Source organism: Rhipicephalus microplus, chromosome X (assembly GCF_043290135.1).
Source record: "Rhipicephalus microplus isolate Deutch F79 chromosome X, USDA_Rmic, whole genome shotgun sequence".
Lineage (NCBI taxonomy): Eukaryota > Metazoa > Arthropoda > Arachnida > Ixodida > Ixodidae > Rhipicephalus > Rhipicephalus microplus.
In genome coordinates, this window is record NC_134710.1 from 55021134 (window position 1) to 55040417 (window position 19284).

Below are 19284 nucleotides of genomic sequence, written 5' to 3' on the forward strand. Positions count from 1 at the left end.
GCGAGGTTTTCAGCGTACTCCTGTGCCTGCCTGGTAAGTATGGCAGTGCGGCGCTTGAGCTTGCGGTTGAGTGTTTGCCGTTCCCATCGCTTGATAAGCGATATTCGAGCTTCCCATAGGTGAAAGAGATGATTATCGACTGCCGTATTGTCCTCCTTCAAGTTTATCGTTTTAATATGACTGTCGCCAATACTTACAATAGCGTTTAACCAGCCTTAAATGTCTTCGATAGTCGAGTCATCATCGAGCTCATTCTTGTAGGCGGTCCAGTCCGTGAGCCGATCTCGAGCCTTTCTTGTCTTGAGCGAGCGGTAAGCCTGTTCGACCTCTGTTTGAAAGATGTGATGGTGGCTCCCTAGAGCGTCCGGGAGTCTTGTCCACGTTGAGTTGTGCACATCTCGAGTGATCGCGAGATCGGGATTTGTATCCCTCGACACGCTGCATGCAGAAGTAAATGTTCGCCATATTCTTTTGGAGTGCGTTAAATACGCAAATGAAAGAAAAAAAAATCAAAGAACAAATTATCAAGTTTGGACAGACGGCCCCTCACAATAAAAAAACTACTTGGACCATGGCCTGAGATGCGTCCCGAGAAAAAGGCAATAATCTTCCTGACAGACTTTTTAGTGGAGACCGGACTGGACAAGCGCCTAAGAGAGACAGCCAGAGATGGGTATATATAAAATGTGGTCATGTATATACTGACAGTAGAACAGTAAGGTGTGTGTGTAAATAGTTTATGACTGTGTGAACTACGCTAAGAAAACTTTGCATTGGCATGATATTTGAAATGGTTTCAGTGTGCTATTATGTTTTTTTCTTTTCCGTATTGTTAATTTTTGGGTACCGTTCTGTATTATTATTTTAATTTTCGCTGCAGAACTTTGTGATATGGAGCAGCCGAGGCAATAGGCACCTCAACCTCTCCACAGCAAAACAGTTAAAACTGAACACAACAGAACAGACACGCTGCTGCCCACTCTGGTTGGTTGGAGCAAGTTATTCCACAACGTCAAACCGTGTTGCTGTTTTTCCAAGCACAGCCTGGCATCTTACACAATGAGGAGGAACGAAGGATAACAACTACAAGGGGCAGAGAGCTTAAGCGGCGGCTGTCGTACGTGACTCTGTATTCCAGTGGTTCGCGCAGCACTTGGTTTTCTCGCAACTTTACCTAGAGGAAAGTGTACAATGCCACCGTCCGTGCGAGTTTCTTAACAGGCGCTGTGCCACCATGGTGAGGATGGTTATGTGTCTCCGAGGCCTGTGTTGGCTAGCGCTGAGTCAGTTGGCCTGAAACATGGACGCAGCTTCCTTAAAACGAGACCTCAATAGGCGAATATCATTCACACGCATTGCGATATACAAGCTTACTCATTGGCTTTTTGTAATTAAGTGATGAAAGGAAGAAAGAGACAACCACAGTGCGAGTGATAACATTATCGCCTGAATTGCCCTAGACAACTGTGTACTTCAACAACGCAGCTGTTCAAGCCGCAGATGAGGCCGTTCGGTGCGCGGAAGAAAAACTCGCCAATCGATGACGTCTTATACCGCCATATTCCCGAAGTACCCTTATAAGACATAAATTTTCACTGATCGGGCCTTAAGCACTGTCGAAAATAAACCTTGTACTGTACTTAAGTGAAACTTTTCTGCCCACTTCAAAACATCAGGCAGCCGCGAGGACAGCACTATCGTGAAAAAATGGCCGACTATACGACGGCTGCTGTACGGCCGCAGTGTGGCAAGCACGAGTATTCATTTTCTCGCTTCGATGGGGTAACTGCATAAAGGCTCCGCGTACACGTATGCGAGGTTGTCGCGACCGATTACTCAGGGATTGACAGACCTCAATGCATAGCGTTGCAACAACATTGAGTTCACCTGCAGATACCGTTTTTGGAAGCGCGCTGTGCTGAACTTGCTTCGAGAGCCGCTACTGCAACTCAATTCGCATCGATGTCGGTGGCTTCCGCGTGCCTCCACTGCCGCAGCTGTTCGTAGCGTTACAGGTGGTAACCGGATAGATATGTGGGGTTTAACGTCCCAAAACCACCATATGATTATGAAAGACGCCGTAGTGGAGGGCTCCGCAAATTTCGCCCACCTGGGGTTCTTTAACGTGCACCCAAATCTGAGCACACGGGCCTACAACATTTCCGCCTCCATCGGAAATGCAGCCGCCGCAGCCGGGATTCGATCCCGCGACCTGCGGGTCAGCAGCCGAGTACCTTCCACTAAACCACCGCGGCGGGGCACAGGTGGTGACCGGACAGGTGGCCCTTTTTTTTTAGATTTAAATATCTACAAGACTCTTAAATGTCTCTGTCATACTCTTTTTCTTTCCATTTGTCGTTTTTTCATAAGCTGCAGAAGAACGCCACTTATTACCAAGTAATCTATGTTTCAGAGCCTACAGTGGCACACATAATTTGCCGTATGTTTCACATGATCGACGCGCGCTTGTTTCCGGCGCTCGTCTAGCTTTGCGATACCTCCGAGGTGCGCAAAGTTATGTGAAAATTTTATAGTGAGTCAAACTTTCTCAGCATCACTGGCCACATCAACATAAGTTTATTATATTATTATTATTATTATTATTATTATTATTATTATTATTATTATTGTTGTTGTTGTTGTTATTGTTGCTATTGTTATTGTTATTATTGTTATTGTTGTTGTTGTTGTTGTTGTACGAGTACACAAACACAAAGGGCAAAAAGGACAAAAAAATGGGGGAGAGAGCAGCCGAATTCCGAGGTGGCTAGTGGGTGGACGTTCATCGCGGAATAACTGACAGCATAGCCAGGGTTAGACAGTGTAAGAAAGAACGGAAGGACGCAGCGCTGAAACTGTTCGCTGTGTCCCCCTGCCGGTCTGCAATCATGCCACCGTTAAGGGAACGAAATGGGGTGCGCGGGCTCCCCGCAAGTTACTACAGCATAGCGTCAAGTTACTCATACACTCCCTCTCGCCCCCCCCCCCCTCTCCAGCAACCGTCGCAGCAGCCAAAAGATATATTTATAAAATGAAACCAACTTGCCTAAACTTTCTCGAACATATAACTTTGATAATAAAGTATTTATTCCCTCTTTCGTGATTTAATCTTTAGTGGCAAGAAGACTCCTATTAATTTCACTGTTTCCTGCTTTCTGCTAAATATTGAACTTGCATTTCAGGCACTTTAGACCTCGTGAGCAATTTGTCTCTGTGGTCTGCCCTGATAAGTCACCCACCGAGAAGATGTTCCGTTATTTTTGTTATTGCTTGTTTGTCTTCTTCCATTGGGTCAAGACAACTCTTGGCAAACAGCAAACTGCCGAAGGGTGCTGCTTCCTGAAAAGTGGCTGGCAGCGGCCGTCGTTGCAACACTAGCACAGAGTGGGGCAGATTCAGCAGAACCAACTGGAACAGCTGCGCAATTACGAGCCATAAACACATTGTGAGCTTGCTTATACTGGGAGCTGCTACGCCATCCACCTGAGTGTAGCGGACACCTCCGTTTGCGCGTTTCGTGGCTCATTTCCTGGTTAAGGGCTTCTAGAATGCACGTCATCGTTGCCGACAAGAGCTGTCGACAGGAGCTGTGGCAGTAGCGACCACGGAGTTTTCTTTTTTAGATTTAAATATCTGCAAGACTCTTAAATGTCTGTGTCATACTCTTTTTCTTTCCATTTGTCGTTTTTTCATAAGCTGCAGCAGAACGCCACTTATTGCCAAGTAAATTCGTATATGACAGCACAAGTGTAAAGAGGGCTGCGTACTATAAATCATGTTTATTTATTGCATTGCAATATAAGATGGTAAAAGTTAGTTCAGTGCCTGTCCTGCGTCGTTCTTATGCTAGCATCGTCGTTTTTTTTTCAGCTGCTTTTACCATTAAGATAAACGCACTAGCCCACTTGTGGGCGCTAAGACTACCAATAACGAAAACAAGTGCCACTTTCGCAATGAAGACGTATAAAACGCCGTAATTGTCCCAGAAGCATGCAGATTCGTTGATTGATATGTTGGGTTTAACGTCTCAAAACCACCATAGGATTATGAGAGATGCCGTAGTGGAGGGCTCCGGAAGTTCCGACCACCTGGGGTTCTTTAACGTGCACCTAAATCTGAGCACACGGGCCTACAGCATTTCCGACTCCATCGAAAATGCAGCCGCCGCAGCCGGGATTCGATCCCGCGACCTGCGGGTCAGCAGCTGAGCACCTTAGTCACTAGACCATTGCTGCGGGGCTCCAGAAGCATACAGAAGCATTACTTCAGTCAGCTTGCACTGAATCCGCAGAGTAACAAGAACTGGAGCTGGAGCACTTCATGGACGCTAAGAAGCAACGACGTCTGCCCGAATGATACGATTGGGAGTAGTAGTGCCACGAATGTTATGCAACGGCACCTTTCGCGTGGGCGAAAAGAGGCCGGTGACAGCTGACGTCCTGTGCACATTGCGAGGAGTTCGTGGCATGGTGTCTTTCACGGTCGCTGTCGAACGGGGTCGACGACCGATTTCCCACGTGTAAAGTCAGGGTCACCCCTCCCTCCTCCCCCCCCCCCATCAGTAGTACGTCCGTAGAAACACGGGACGCCACTGATTCTTCGCCTGCACAATAGTATCAAAAGTTAATTTCATCGGTAGGAACAATCCTTGCAACCTGTACACCTTGCCAATATAGCCAGCAGCAGCCACAATTTCTAAGTAAATGTGCTTGAGCAGTATATTACGTCCTTTGAAACATTCACATGATGGACAGGGTGCTAAGCACTGAAACGAGCCTGCGATGGGCAGTAAGATATAAAATTTTCATTGCAAATAAGCGACGCATCAGAAGCGCTCACGTGGTTCGCCGCATGAGCGGCTGATGCGAACCAACACCATCATAATTTAAGGTAGCTAAACGCAAAAGCGTTAGCTAACTGTCAGTGAGACTGCAAAACAACTCAGGCTCTTCAGAGTCTGAGTTGTTGAGGTGAGTCTTCAGAGTTGTTCAGAGTCTTCGTAGTTAACTGCTAAATGAGTGCTAATGTTATCGAAGATATATATACAGCCCTACCTAGGCGCCCGCAGAGTTGCTGCAGACACCAAATTAATGTCTAATGAAACAAGGGTAAGAAGCTCACCTGACAACCAATAACTAATGTGAGCCTTCGGCGTTTCCCTTTCGCCACTTGCAATTTCTCCAAGCACTTTTTCAACTAGTCTCATGTCTTCAGTTTCATTTACATTGTACTGGCTGTTGTATTCGCTGGTTAGTTTCTCCTCATTGCTTTTCTTCCTGCAGGGCCACTGACGTAGCATTAGTTTGCTTATTTCTTTCGGAAATGACTTTGTATTTCGAAAACAGTGACAGGATCGTAATGGTATTTGCGGATTTGCGTCGCTAAACCAGCATTATAACATGAGAGACACCGTAGTGGAAGGTTCCGGAAATTTGGACCTCCTGGGGTTCTCTAGCGCACACCTTAATCTCTCGACACAGGCCCCAAGCACTTTCGCCTCCATCAAAAATGCGGATATATATATATATATATATATATATATATATATATATATATATATATATATATATATATATATATATATATATATATATATATATATATATATATATATATATATATATATGTGTGTGTGTGTGTGTGTGTGTGTGTGTGTGTGTGTGTGTGTGTGTGTGTGTGTGTGTGTGTGTGTGTGTGACGCATTCACAAGGTGATTCTAGGAGAAGCCGACGAAGAGGAAGTGCGCGTGCATTAGAATAAACGCATGGCATCTGGACCACGACGTGTCTCCATTTTGTAGCGTCACACAAGTCGACAGGATCGACCTCATCAACGTGCCATGGCTAAGCCAAAGCCTCCGCTCAACATACAGAAGTTCAAGGGAACACCAGAAGACGTCCCCATCTGCAAGTGGCTTCTTCTTTTCGACATGAAGGCAGCCGAGGCATCATGGACTCACCGCGATCGGGTCACTCACTTCAACGAATACATTGAAGGGGAAGCGTTCAAGTGGTACCTGACAGAGATTTTCGGCAACGGCGACACACCTTGGGGCGATATCAAGCGTGACATGCAAGCCCGCTTTGCTTCGACTGACGGAGATGCCTTCCGTCTCTTCATTCACTACCGACTGAAAGGAGGGCAGACCATCAAGGACTACTACGACGAGAAAAAGCGACTGGGTTCCTTGGCTGACCTGAAAGAGTGCCACATCATTTCTGGGCTGACTGATGGTGTTCCTCCTGACGTGGAACTGGCGCTCGCCGGACTGTCTTTCAACTCGTCATTAGAGTGGCTCACCGCTGCTCAACGGGTCGAGACATCTTTAAAACGGGTGAGAGGAGTTTCCTTTACTCGTAACGCTAATATCGCATCAAGAGCTCCACGTCTCTTCAGCAGATCGCAGCAACCGACAATAACTCTTCAACCGTGTGCCCCGCAAAACGAATGTAGATACTGCTCAGCTGCTGGCTTCCCACGACAGTTTCACTGGCACAACGAATGTCCGCGTCGCGGCGATGTGTCCGCTATTGATACTGAACGGGGAAACGAGGAGGGCGACCCAGAGTTTCATTAATACACTTCAGTGCTCTCATCAACGGAAAGCCAGTAAATGCAATTCTCGATACAGGAGCAACAATTACTTGCATCAGCGAGGATGTGTACAAACAGCTAAAGCTTCAGTTGATGAGAGACTCCAGCATCATGGTCCAGCAAGTTGTATCAAGCATTCGAACTTTGGGTCGCGTAAACATTCAGTTACAAATTGGGAACGTCATCAAGAAATTTTATGCACATGTGCTGCGAGGCATGAGAACGCAATTAATTCTTGGCCTAGACAGCGCTTCATACTTGAATCTTTCTGTAAATCTGGAAAGCAAGTCAGTGACACAAGCACGTGAGAATATGAACCTTCCGCATCACAATGAAAAGAAAACCATTCAAGCCCCGCTGACTTCAGAAAACTTATCAGAGCATGAGTCTGTGGCGCTCGACTCTCTTTTAAGCAAGCATGACGAGATATTTTCGAAATCTCAGGCAGATATTGGGTGCATCACTACTGAGAAACATAGGATCGCACTTACCAATGCTGTCCCTATTCGTCGACCACCATACCGATGTTCACAGGCAGGCAAAGTGGAGATCAACAAACAGGCTAACGCTCTCCTCAAGCAAGGTGTTGTGAGGCCTTCATTATCGCCCTACGCCGCACCTCTCATTTTAACAGAAAAGAAAGATGAAGGACGCACTCGTCTATGTATTGACTACCGGAAACTCAATGCCATAACGGTACCCGACTTTCAACCAATTCCACGTATAGATGATATTCTTGACCACTTAGGAAAGGCGGAGTTTTTCACTACGTTGGACGTAACGTCGGGATACTGGCATGTGCAAATGCATCCTGACGATGTTCAGAAAACTGCATTGGTCACGCCTGATGGTCATTTTGAGTGGTTGGTAATGCCGTTTGGGTTGAAGAACGCTCCAGCTACATTTGAAAGAGCCATGAAATCAATAATAGCGAAACATCAGCTCACCAATGTTATTAATTACTTTGACGATGTGGTCGTATACTCAGAGACATTTAATGATCATATACGACACCTTGAGGCGCTATTGAAAGCTCTCAAAACCGAGAACGTAAAACTCAAACGAAAAAAGTGCCAATTTGCACGCTGCAGCATTTAATACCTGGGCCACAAAATTTCACAAGGAACAGTGACACCTAAGCAAAGTAATGTGGCTGCCATACTCAAATTTCCTACACCAAAACGAGAAAAAGATCTCCAGCGTTTTTTGGGCACTGTAAACACCTACCGTCAGTACATTCCCCACTTCAGCGATATCGCTCGTCCACTCACAAAACTACTCCACAAAGGCAGCAAGTGGGTGTGGACAGAAGCATGCGAGCAAGCCTTTCGTGAACTGAAGGAGCGGATAACTGAAGAACCGGTGCTTCGCATATACGACCCTTCGAGACCATGTACTGTGTACTGTGACGCACCTGGCGAAGGCATCGGTGCAGTGCTGAAACAACCTGATGACAAAGGCAAAGAACATCCTGTTGCTTACTATTCCCGCAAACTACTTAAGCGCGAGGTGAACTATGCTATTACAGAAAGAGAATGTCTTGCCATTGTAGATGCCATTGATAAATGGCATTGCTACCTTCATGGAAAGTCATTCACTGTTGTAACAGATCACTCTGCACTCCAGTGGCTGAAGAATGTTAAAAATCCTCAAGGTCGTCTCTTCCGGTGGTCTTTGAAACTGTCAATGTATAATGTGAACATCAAACATCAAAAGGGCACAAGTAATGTCGAAGCAGATGCGCTCTCCAGAGCCCCATTAGTTAATCTTCTATCACACGACGACCTTCAGCGATGCAACAATGAGCGTCCAAAAGGAACGCACTCATTGGAAAATAACATCCTCATCGTTAAAAGAAAAGGACTACGGAAAATATACGTGCCCCATGAACTACGCCCAACCATTCTGAAGAATGCACATCAACATTTTGGGCATGTCGGAGTGAAGAAGACGCTATCACTCCTGTCTCCGCAATATTATTGGCCGCATATGGTAACCGATGTTTCCCCTTACATTCGGCATTGTGATACATGCCAGAGATGCAAGAAGACGAAAACAAAAAAGTTTGGGACGCTTGAATCACTGCCTTCAGCTGAAGAGCCCTTCGACCTCTTTGCAATAGACACCATTGGAGGATTTTCTGGATATGGCTCGTCAAAAAGGTTTATACATTTGGTTATTGATCATGCGACTCGCTACGTATGGGCGTTTGCTCATAAAAGTGAGAACAGCGACGCGTACATTTCATGCTTAAAAACAATTTTTTCTTCTGGAAAACCACGGAAGCTCCTTTCAGACCGTGGAACAGGGTTTACCGCAGGAAAATTCAAGCAGTTTTTAAAACATAATGGTATACACCAACTATTCACCTCATCTCATCATCCACAATGCAACGGCATGAACGAGCGGACAAACCAGACTATCGTAACGAGACTTAAATGTAAGATCAATGACGAACCACAGAAGTCTTGGACTAAGCTGCTTCCGGAGGTAATTGACGAATACAACAGAACACCCCACGAAGTGACCGGCTACGCACCTTGCTTCCTGATGTATGGAATTCCATCTTATCCTACTGTATTGGAACAACGAGAAGAAACCGTCGAAGAAGCGCGAAAAACTGCAGTTACCAATTCTATCGCCTACCATAATAAGAACAAAGTCATTTATGATAGAAAATTTCTTCCGATTGAGCACCAAGTCGGTGACTTTGTCCTTTACGAGACACCATGGCATCCCAACAACGGCAAACTGAGTTCTGTCATGGAAGGACCCTACAAGATTCTACGCAAGGTCTCAACAGTGAACTATGAGATCAACCGCTCCGTGCTACCCTTACGTAGAAACTCTGACATTGTGCATGTTAGCAAACTGCGGCGTTATTTTGAACCTTCTGAACTGAGACTTTCTCGAGGGGAGGAGGAAGTGTGACGCATTCACAAGGTGATTCTAAGAGAAGCCGACGAAGAGGAAGTGCGCGTGCATTAGAATAAACGCATGGCATCTGGACCACGACGTGTATCCATTTTGTAGCGTCATATATATATATATATATATATATATATATATATATATATATATATATATATATATATATATATATATATATATATATATATATATGTAATGCGAAGCATTGCTTAGCAAACTTCTGTGACTTTAATCGTATCTATCTATCTATCTAGCCGCTTACGTTTGGGTGCTCTCTTGGTCACCCCCTCAACTTGCAACTTGCGTGAGCCAAAATTAGCAAGGGAGGGTGAGATGGTTTGACGAATGCGACGTGCTGGTCAAGACATGAATAATGTCACAATACCACCGTGTACGTCGTCAAACACTTCCCACCAAACAGTGGCACATACCCACAGGCAGGTATGTGCTGCTGGTATGCGGGTATGTGCAAGAAGTGATTGACACTACCCAGGAACAGCGAGAACACACATGGGCAATTTAACTGAGCGTTAAGGAATACCCGACATCGGTAGCGTCGACCTAACTAACGCATGTAATAAATGTCAAGATTAAGAAAAACCTGACATGGGCAGGGTTGACCCCCCGATGAATGCAAATAATAAACTTCAGGGTCGCAACAGGAATTGAACCCAAGCATTCTGCGTGGCAGTCAAGCATTCTACCCCAGAGCCACACCAGGTCTTGGAACTTCAAATAGACGCTCAGTGCTGCCTACCCAATTTCGTAAACATTACATACGTACTCCTTCGATACAGCCGTCACGTCGAATTAATGTCAATTGTGGTTAGGTGCCATGCGCTGAAGTTGATTATGTAGCAGTGTCCAGGGCCAGCATCTTCGCGAGCTTCAGCGCTTCAGATCAGCTTCTGGGGTTGCTAATACGCATGTTCCAGTTGAAATCGTTGCGTAAGTGCAAACAACTGGTTATATAAACATGTGCGACTCCCCAACATATGTCTGTGCCTGCAACATGTGTACATATATTTAGCGTCATTTCATGACGTTTCACTCAATAAAAAAAAGTTGGTACATGATCACCTTCCCTCCACATGCTTCGCATACGACGATTCCCAGGTACGTGGGATCTGCCAAATTTTTATTTATTTATTAACTTTATATATATATATTTTCTAGGTACTGTTGGCTGATTGTGCCGTTACAGGGGTGGGGTACAAATCTGACACAACTCAGTGATTATTACATCAAGTAGCAATGTGTCATTATACATATATAGTGAACAAAAGCTGACATAATAACTTCCATGTCACAGATAATATAATAATATCTCGGTTTTACGTTCTAAAATTAAATTAGGATTACGAGAGACGCAGTAGAGGAAGGCTCCGGAAATTTCGACGATCTGGTGTTTTTTGACGTGCGCTGACATGGCACAGCACACAGGCCTATACCAGTTTGCATAAATCAAAATGCAACCTCCGCCGCTGGTACTGGATCCCACGACCTTCGGGTCATCAATCAATAAGCAATCAGTCAATCAATCAGTCAGTCAATCAATCAATCAATCAATCAATCAATCAATCAATCAATCAATCAATCAATCAATCAATCAATCAATCAAATTGTTTTCTTGCAAAGTATATAAACGCATATTGGGGTTAATATATACAAAAGGAGGTCCCATAGTACAAGGCTTGAAGGGGACCTCCTGCGAAAAATATACATGTTGATGAGTACAACAAAATGACTACTAAAAGCAGCAAGTAATTATGACAGGAATAAAGACAAGGCAAAAATGCAACGTAAAATTCAGTAGTAATGATAATAAAACAACGTTCAGTAAATGTACATGACTATGAAATAAATGGCAGTAGAATCCTAAACAAAAGTGACTTTAATGAATGATACACCAGACAACTCAAATCTACTTAAGTAATAAATGAGTAAGTGAACATGCAAAGGTCAATTTCTTGCATAGGTGTTGATGCGTGGTTTCCTGAAAATCAAGTACCCGACAAGCTTCTGCCGTCAACCCAGCCTCGCTTCAGAAAAGTAGGAAGCTCATCAAAGCGAACGTCGGGTACAATGCAAAATATGTGTGTTGCAACTCAAAATTTAAGTGCAAGCGAGCACTGTATGACATCGAGTTCGAGGGAAGCACTTCGACATGCGTTCTGCGGCACCTAAACGCGTAAATTTGGGCATATACATGTTGTCAAAGTGACGAAGTGCGTCCACGAACAATGTATTTTACGATGAGTGGTACGAAGCTCACTTTATCCGGCACGAATGGCAGCGGTAATTTTCGCCTTTGCAGTTGAATTCTCCATTGATTTATCGCTTCCTGTGCCTTAAATTGTTTTATTACGCATCCTAGATTGTTCTGGTGACGGTTGTATTCATTTGTATATACATTAAATGGCAATGCATGCGTCTTCACTTCCTCAGTGAACAACGAAAGGCAAAACGAAGGCCTCCGAGTTAGCTCCGGCAATTGCGGAGACCAACGGCAAAAGGGGAAAAAAAAGAGAAAAAAAAACGTAATAATGGTCACGATCAACATCTTGCGTTTTACCTGTATGACGTACGTGTTCGCATTTGGTAGTTAAAGCCCGAACTTAGAGCCTTCAAAGTCTACGTGCGCGATGCTGTGCGGTGGCGACTACTTCAGATTATCGGCTGCCGTGGCATGTATGATGTTCATCGCGCGTCACCTGTCTGCATTTAAAACGACGCGCACCACCCTGAGCGGCTCTGCTGAGCTTCACAATCAATGTTACCCCGGTTCTCCCTCAAGGCTACTCTAAACAATAGCAGGAGACCTATTTTATCACACTTTCCTCTGCGACCTAATTCGCTTACCCGACATGTTCGCAACGTCCCGTATCCAGCGCTCTCGCCGTTCTGCCGCACTTCGCGACCATTACCAAAATCGTTAAAACTGAAGTCTTTTACGTCCGTGGATATTCACAACGCAAGAGTAGCGTCGACTGCGGTCTTTGTTCGCAGAGCGCGGAAGTGTTGCATCTGCTTTTGTTTTCGCCGTCGTTCTGGCCAGTTAACCAGCAAGAACGTCATGGCGGTTCGGTGACGCGTCAGACTAGCCGAGAGAAATTCGTAGCTCCTTTTCTGAGTGCTCAGTGCGCAAACACACCTGATATATAGCTCAATCGCCCACGCCATGCATTGTTGCACTTGGTTAAAACTGTGCAAGGGAGTCGGGCTTTGCACTACCCAAAACTGTGCCGGCAGGTGGCGCTAAGTGTCTGCGAAACTCTAGTGTGGCGTCTGTATTTGTACAAAGGCAATCAATCCGCTGATGCAGGTTTCGACCAGTCAGCATACTTGGGTCGGATCATCGCTACCACAGTGGCTGCAGCATCAGCTGTAGTTCCCTTTTTTTTTTCAGCAACAAGATATACACTGGTAACATGCTATTGAATATAGATAGATAGATAGATAGATAGATAGATAGATAGATAGATAGATAGATAGATAGATAGATAGATAGATAGATAGATAGATAGATAGATAGATAGATAGATAGATAGATAGATAGATAGAATTGCCTTTGATACGCCAAGAAATGCTTCGCATTTGTAGGAACGATAATGGTCGGTATTTAAAAAAAGGCTCCCTATACGCTATAAGGGTTCGCAAGCGAAAACTCAAGCCAATACTTATGCCACGTACATAAATTCAGAAGGTCGTGGGCCGATGGTAAAGAGCAAATATATGAACGACAAATAATTTACGGATGCTCAGCTAATGTATTATTGTAGTAGCTGCGTCGTACAAAACGGTGTAATTTTCATTTCTGAAAAAAATATATTGTTCTGTAAAAAATTGTATGAAAAAAAAAACTCGACTGTGGTTTAACTCAGTTATGCCTGGGTGTGCGTAGCGAGAGGTACGCTTAACCTTGTTCTTGTTTCTCTGTACGGTTACGCTTCTGGAGGCGTGCGGCTCGCCCTTCCTCTGTCTCTTCGGCTGGTTGCCTCCTGTTAGTTTCGTTTTGACGATGAAGGCTGGCTTCTTTCAGTGTCTCCGACTCACTTTCCATATCTGCTGACGAATCCCATCGAACCAACCATTCTGCCCCGCCGCAGTGGTCTAGTGGCCAAGGTACTCGGCTGTTGACCCGCAGGTCGTGGGGTCGAGTCCCGGCTACGGCGGCTGCATTGGCGACGGAGGCGAAAATGCTTTATTGCCGTGTGCTCAGATTTGGGTGCACGTTAGAGAACTCCAGGGGGTCGAAATTTCCAGAGTCCTCCATTACGGCATCTCTCGTAATTAGGTGGTGGTTTTGAGACGTTAAACCCTACATATCAATCAGTCGAGTCGCCCATTTTATAGATACAGTACAACACCGGTCCCTCCTCTGCATGCTGTTGCAAAGCGGTTTCACCTGCTCTTCCTCTGCCGTCGCGCCAGATAGCACGGGGAGTGGCGCTATGCGCTGCAGCGATCGCTAGGCAACAGCTTACTTCGCCGTGGGGTCAACTGCTACAGCGAAACGGCGAGAATACAACAAGTCGGGAGTGGAATGCCCTATTGCCTGACGTTGTAAACATTTTGGAAAACGATGTATTTTTGCCACGCTTTGTGAGTGTGTTTACTTTGTATATTTTTGTATCTAACCCCCTCTATACTGTATGCCCAAAAGGGCGATGCAGGTATGCAATAATAAATAAATAAATATATAAATAAATAAATAAATAAATAAATAAATAAATAAATGTGCCTCTTTCTACAAAAATCATTACCCAAGCAATCCGTCAGACGGGTAACCAGCGAAGTTGACACGTGCACTGCCAGGCGGTTGCAGACTTCGCAGTCGAAGCCAAAGTGCCATTGCAGAAATTACCGCCGAAAGCGGGCGTTGGCCCCGGTGAACGCGTGTCCATCATTACTACATGTACCACTGCCACATTGACTCTACTCTGCCTGCAACGGACGCCTCTTCGACTCACCGTTCTCGCATGTGTTCAATAAGGCTCGAGTTAGCTTGTCGTCGTGATTAGAAGCATCCACCCGCCATTGGCGCTTGCACTCCGCTTAGCAATTCAACGTGGCTTGGAAGGCTGCCGGATCCTTGGTGGTACGCTGTTGCTGCTTGCGCTTGTCTACCCTGGTCTGTTCTCGTGCCCGGACTGTAGCATCGGCCCGGCGAACACTTCTCACACAGATCTACCGCCAGCGCTGTTCTTCGAAAGTTGTCTGCTGTTCGAGAGTTCGTACGGTTCGTAGCCTCCCGATGTGGAAGTTGTAAGTTGAAACTGCTGCGCGTGGGTTCGAGGGTACGGCTGCGACGGGATGAACGATGTCACTGACGGCGCAGCAAAGGGTGCACGCGCGCTTGGGTCCGACGCAGAGAATGGCGCCACTAACGGCGCTACCGATCTATAGCGCGCTCACTTGGGTGCGTCGTAGAGGATGATGTAACTGACGGCGCCGACAATGTAGACCATTATCGAAACGTGAGGCGAAAAGTTTTTCGTTTCACCGAGCCTTATACATCTGTCGCGGTAAAATACCGGGCGGTGGGTAATCGGCACGCTTCATTCGCGGATGTGAACCCGCGTATACTTTAGCAAGCGATCTCTGCCATGACAGACGTAAGAAAAGATATTCCATAGGGGCTAGTCATATTCGAATTTTGTTTCATCATAGCATGTATGCGCTTTTTTTTATTCAGTACAGTACTGCGTAATGTAAAAAAAATATTTGAATCATGTGAAGTGGAGTTTGAGACTACACTGATGGGCTATAGACTACAGGGAGGGTAATTAAGAAAGAAAGAAAGAAAGAAAGAAAGAAAGAAAGAAAGAAAGAAAGAAAGAAAGAAAGAAAGAAAGAAAGAAATGTTACCGTCTGGTGTTCTTTAACGTGCACCCAAATCTAGCGTCTGTAGAATTTGGCCTCCATTGAAGTTCAAGCTCCGCGGCCGCGATTGGATTCCGTGACCTTCAGGAGTGCAGTCGAGCAGTATAACCGCTAGACCATGACGACGGGTAAGAACTAATGAGGGAAAGAAGCGAAGGGAGGAAGGAGTATAACAATATAACTACTGAAAAGCGTTCAATTGCTTTCTTAAAAGACAGGCCGTGCAAACAAAGACGCAAGAAGGAAGTAGGACACCATTAACGCCTGTCCTTACTTCCTTGTGTCCTTGTTTGCACACCCTGTCTTTTTAGTTTAAATACGTGCCAACTTGCCCAAATCTCTGTTACTCTAGGCTTCAATTTGTTGTTGTACTTGCTCAATGTACCTTACCCAACCTTGCCAGTGCTGACTGCTAATTCTTTTCAAAGTAAATGGGGCACAAAATACGGTGCGGACTCGAAGTAGACACAGAACATTGTAAGCACCCGGCGACGAACTTAACATGTCTCAGGGCAGATGAAAGGCAGCAAGAAACATGAGTGCTACGAGATAACATTTGAAATGTCGTGGCTATCGGCGTTCAGTGAACGGGCAGGTGTCGTCGAGGCAATCTCGTCATCTACGAGGAACCTCTCCAATAACTCAGCGCCCATGTTGCCACATCTATCGCTAAAAAAACCTTTATCTGGTCAACAAGTAGACACACGGGTATTTTTCGGAGCTCGTATGGCAGGTGCACACCTGTCCCGTTTTATCAGAACAGTAGTCCGCACGCGGGGTGGTCTGACAAATGTAATATACGACGTCAAACGAGTCCAGGGAAATTGACAGGCCCTTGTTATTGGAGAACTTCCAATATATGCATACCACACGCCTTTCTTCAGCGACCTCGTTTATTCGCAAGCCATGTAAACTTCCTCTTAGAGTCATGTTTAAACCATAAACACGTTAGCGGCACACGTGCCAAAAAGGATGGAATGATTTGTACTGAGATTGGCCCCAGCTGTTAAAAGGGGGCGTTCACTCGTCCAGCATGGTGACCACTTTCCTGCTAATTATCAAATGAGACTTTGTGCATTTACGCGGCTCATTGGAATGCTATAAATAATACCTCACTACATTGCTAAATGATATATGAGTGTTCCGTGTGCTGCGCCCATTATTCCTTCTCCTCTGGCGCTACACTGCCCTCCACCTTTCAACCTCTTTCAACCTCTGAAGCTTTAGAATATATAAAACCGATATGGAATCAAAGAAGCATTGTACGAAAGACAACAAAATAATGGGACAAAACATATAATAGCTGTCTTTTCGTTCTACCGACCAATGTCGATATGCCGCGTTGAAATGAATTTAAAACTTGGCTGCGGATGCCGACAACGACTGTGAAATGAGCCGCCCAAAGGCAAATCATATTAGCTTGCAAGGCTTAGTTTTATTCTTCATTAGTTGTTCTCGTCATCTATAGGTTACTTTACGGAGAGGTTTTAGTGTCGCCATATTGGTATGTTAACTTTTGTGTTTTCTATCTTTAACAGCTAAACGAACAGTGTTACGCTAGACGAGTGCGCGTGAAAACGATTGTGTTGCTGTATGCGATGCTTCGTGACCTTGATTATTACGTCGCAATATGCAACAAGAAAACATTCGCTTAACAGCGGAGCTGGTGTCGCTCGTATGTTTAGAATAGTCTACAGGCTCAAAGAGAAAGCCCTGGCGATATTGACCTTGGTGGTAAAGTGCGAAGTGACGTCAGCTGCGGCTTTTCTCCCTCAAAAAATTAACGCGTCGAGTCTTCGATGGCTCGGGTTCGAGACACCCTCGCGACCCGCGGTCAACTTTCGTCAATAGTGATAAATGAACGGCGCTGACATCTATGGCAGTCGTATATAGACGCGCGCGATTGGCGCGCGTAAAACGGTAGGCGAGAAGAGACAACGACGAAGAGGCGTGCACTCGGCAAAGGGAAACGGCACAGTGCCGAAACGCGAGGATCGAGGTGTCCTTCGGCGGTGGGAAATTGATTGCGCACACATTGACACGCCTACACGGGCCGGAGAGAGATGTTCGAATCGGCAAACGAAAGGCCGCAAAACCAACCGTAGGAAAGGAATAATATAATAAAAAAAGAGACTTGCGGGGAGAGGGAAGAGAAAAAAAAAAGAAGAGGAAAAGACGTGGGAGGAAGAGAGCATCGCTTCGCTCGTTCGTAACGCCGCCACCGGGAAAAGCAGACGCCGCGGCTTGGTTGCGTAGCGGCCGGAGGAGCGGCAGTGCGCGAAGTTCCCTTTCGCCGGCTGCCACTCTCTTCCGAGCTGTCTCTCCGCGCGGAGACTGGCTGCGGCCGACAGATTCGGCAGACCTCCCCCCTCGTTGCCGGCACTGTGACCTGGTGGTGGCGGCTTGCGCAGACCCACTTTCGCGCCGATTCCCAGTGATCTCCACACGCTGCACAGGTGAGCCAAGCGACGCTCCGTAACAGCCCGCGCGCGCGTGGGTGTTGCTTCCTCCCACTGAGCCGATTCCTTGATGTCTCCGTGTGTCCTCGCACATGCCATTTTCCCCACTTTCCTTTTTGTGCTGTGGATTGACTCTGCGGTCAATCGCGTCATTGGAGACCCGGTTGCGCCGCAGTGGCACCGAAAAATATTTGCTCGTGAATGCCAAAGCATGCATCTGTTCTTGCTCTCTCTTGAAAGGATGTTTTCCTCGCGACTCGATTAGTGAGGGAATACACGAAGCAAATCCTTCTTCTTCGATTCTCGCCTTTCTCGGTGTAAGATGTTCAGTTTCGACATTTATGCTGGGGTTAATGTTCCCACGCGAACTTTCAATGAGCATGCGACTAACGAAACAGCAGAAGAAAGAAAAAAAAAAAAACAGGAGAAAGCAAGCAAAGCTCATAATTGTACGAACGTTCCGAACGGTATTTAGGGGAATCATTTGTCTGCATACTTGCGTTCGCCGGTGATCAGCGCAGCATCTGTCACGCATATCGCGCCGCACTATTTACTCGATAAAATGACTATTTGAATGCGAGCGCAACAACTGTGCAAGTGAACCTCGTGTCTCACTATTCTCGGCAAAGTTGTTCGCAAAATCATGTAAAGTAAAGTTGTTGATAAGAGAAACGTTCAACCAATTGTCACACTGAGCATATCATTAGCGAAGCCTGCTGACAAGTGTCGAACGGTACTTACGAAAGATAAGCTTCGGGAATCTCACCCCCAGATCATGTATTAACTCGTTCATTTAATTATGGTGGGCGACATGAACGCCATACATTATTTGTCGCATGCTTTGTAGGGAAAGGGACATAACGTTTTCTCTGGCATTTTAAGACAGCAATTAATACTTTTCACAATGCGCTTATTTATTCGATAAATTCAAGTGCAGTTCATTCAAAAGCATTGAAAACAGTTGGACAGACACTGCAGGCCCCGCAAAGTCTACTGTCATGGATAGCATTTCAGATAGGAAGCAACGCGGCTGATAGAATCGAATTGGCTGCTTTTGCCTGTACAAATGTGTAGTGGGGCAGACCAACGATTCCTGTTGAGATTTCCCGTGGTCACAATGGCAACTGGGCATTGTTACCATACATAGTGTAAAGGGTGTAACCGTCGTCGGGCAATTTCAGAGCCCTTGAACTAGCCTGACACTTCATGCATGTCATAAATAGATACATTGCAGAAGGGTTGAAGAGTGGGCTAGTCGGCATAGATTCATGCTGAAATATTGGCAGTGCACACTAAGGGGCGCAAAAGGACTAGAGACAAACTGCACTTGTTTGTCTCCTCCTTTCGCGTACTGTTAGTTTGCGCTGCTAATATTTCAGTATGGAAATAAGTATATGTTATGGCACATGTAAAA

General features: G+C 45.7%; 1 protein-coding gene across 1 annotated transcript in view; it reads left to right on the forward strand.

Annotated features, from left to right (window-relative positions):
- The first annotated feature begins 17733 nt into the window (after positions 1–17733).
- LOC119176055 (monocarboxylate transporter 5) overlaps positions 17734–19284 on the forward strand; it is a 130449-nt gene continuing 128898 nt past the window's right edge. The window contains exon 1 of the mRNA XM_037427165.2: positions 17734–17867. The gene's annotated coding sequence lies outside the window, so the exon portion shown is untranslated. The remainder of the gene's footprint in view (positions 17868–19284) is intronic.